General features: G+C 37.2%; 1 non-coding gene across 1 annotated transcript; it reads right to left on the bottom strand.

Moving 5' to 3' along the window:
• Positions 1-1233: 1233 nt before the first annotated feature.
• LOC128295805 (small nucleolar RNA R71) lies at positions 1234-1340 on the bottom strand. Its single transcript, XR_008286354.1, has one exon. It is a non-coding gene; the product is annotated as a small nucleolar RNA R71 (small nucleolar RNA).
• Between the last annotated feature and the right edge of the window lie 1067 nt (positions 1341-2407).

Genomic DNA, 2407 nt, shown 5'->3' with positions numbered 1-2407 from the left:
ATAAATCTACTGGATTAGGGTCAAAGCTAATAAGGGAATCCATAGATTGAGTTAATGCAACACTAGGGGCTTTAATTAGAAAGAGATTTCAATTATTCAACCTAGGGTTAAACGTTGTTAGTCTCGAGAGAGATAATAATATAAATTAGGGGTTTCTACGGATCGAGTCAAGTGAATAAATCATCTAATTTAGAGTCAAATAACAAGTGAAGTCTAGGTGGATTCTTCCTTGGGTATTGTCTAAATCAATCAGTTTTCCAAAAAGTATTTCCCCAATTTATTTCCTGTTCATTCTTAGTTTAGTTAATTAGTTTGGATAAAACAAATCCCCTTATTTTTAGGCTAGATAATAAAAAGAAGGTTAATACTAGTACTTTTAGTTCCTGTGGGTTCGACATTCTGGTCTTGCTATAAGCTATACTACTGTTTGATAGGTGCACTTGCCTTTATCCTGATAATAGTTAGTCTTCAAGTACGATCAATCATAATTATAAAACTTATCACGCACATCAAGTTTTTGGCACCGTTTTCGGGGACCGAAGATATTAGGAATGCTTAATTTTTATTACTTTAGCCATTTATTTTATTGCAATTTAATATTTATCCCTAAATTTTCATTTATTTACTTCTGGCAGGTTTTTATAGTTTATGTCTAGAAGAAACCCGTCAGGACCTCTACTTTTTGATAGTGAGATCGAAAGCACAACATGCGAAAATCGAAGAGAGATAAGGAAAAACCTACGATACATAGAGGAAGGGCTAGAGGACGATATTCAAACCACAACCGAGGAGATGGCTGATAATCATAATAATAATCCGTTACCTCTTGTGGCAGTTGCGAACCCAGTAAATCAGGATCCTGCTCCTCGTACTATGTATGATTATGCTAATCCTAGTTTAACAGGAGCTGAATCAAGTATAGTTAGACCTACTATTGCTGCAAATAATTTTGAACTAAAATCTAAAACAATTAAAATGATACAACAATTTGTTCAATTTGATGGTTTGCAGGACGAGGATCCAAACACTCATTTGGCAAATTTTCTAGAGTTCCGCGACACTTTTAAGATCAATGGCATTTCTGATGATGCCATACGCCTTCGGTTGTTTCCATTTTCATTGAGGAATAAGGTTAAACAGTGGTTGAACTCGTTACCATGAGGGTCAATCACTACTTGGGAACAAATGACAGAAAAATTCTTACTTAAATATTTTCCGCTAACTAAAATGGCTAAATTGAGGAATGATATCTCTTCTTTTGTGCAGATGGATCTAGAAACTCTTTATAATGCATGGGAGAGATACAAAGATCTATTGAGAAGGTGTCCTCACCATGGGTTACCTTTATGGTTACAGGTTCAGACTTTTTACAATGGTGTGAACCCCTCAACAAGGCAACTTATCGACACAGCCGTCGGTGGAACTTTGAACAACAAAACACCTAAAAAGGCTTATGAATTTATTGAAGAGATGTCATTGAATAACTATCAGTGGCAAGTCATGAGAACAAAGTCGACAAAAGCAGCCGGTGTTTTCAACCTCGACGCGGTTACTATGTTATCTAACCAGGTAGAACTATTAAATAAAAAGATTGACGGTTTGTATGGTTCTACTTAGGTACATCCAGTGATGAGGTGCGATTCAAATGGAGGAGGAGTACACACAGAATATCAATCCTTCAACCCTAGCACCAAGGAGGAACAAGTTCAATATATGGGTAATAATAATTCTAGACTTTAAAATAACCCATATAGTAACACTTATAATGCAGGTTGGAAGAACCATCCCAACTTCTCATGGGGTGGCCAGCGAAATCAAAGGCTACAACCTCCCCCAGGTTTTCAACAACCACCTTACCAGCAGGAAGAGAAGCTGAACCTTGAAGAGATGCTAAGGAAATTCATCTAGGTGTTAGAAACCCGTTTTCAGAATACCAAAACAGCACTTAAGAATAAACAAGTGTTGATCCAAGGGCTCGAAACTCAGATAGGCCAGCTTGCTAAACTGATTTCTGAACGACCACAAGATAATTTTCCGAGTAATACTGAAACTAATCCAAGAGAGCAGCTTAATGCGATTACCGTTCAAGATGAGGAAGGGTTAGTTGAACCTGAACCAGAACCGAGGCAAGGAATTGTGGTAAGTAAAGGTAAAAGTAAGGTGGACCACAGTGAGCAAAAATCGGTAAGTAGAGAATACAAACCTCGTGTGCCATACCCCAGAGCGACAAGGAAAGACCACACGGATGAACAATTTGGTAAATTCCTTAAATTATTAAAGAAATTACATATTAACTTACAGTTTATTGAAGCTCTTTCGCAGATGCCACATGCAGTTAAATTTTTAAAGGAGCTTTTAGCAAATAAGCAGAAGTTGGATGAGGCGTCGCATGTAGAGTTGAATGCAG

Source organism: Gossypium arboreum, chromosome 7, assembly GCF_025698485.1.
Source record: "Gossypium arboreum isolate Shixiya-1 chromosome 7, ASM2569848v2, whole genome shotgun sequence".
Lineage (NCBI taxonomy): Eukaryota > Viridiplantae > Streptophyta > Magnoliopsida > Malvales > Malvaceae > Gossypium > Gossypium arboreum.
The sequence above is the reverse complement of the archived record's forward strand: the minus strand, read 5'-3'. Positions and strand labels throughout refer to the sequence as shown.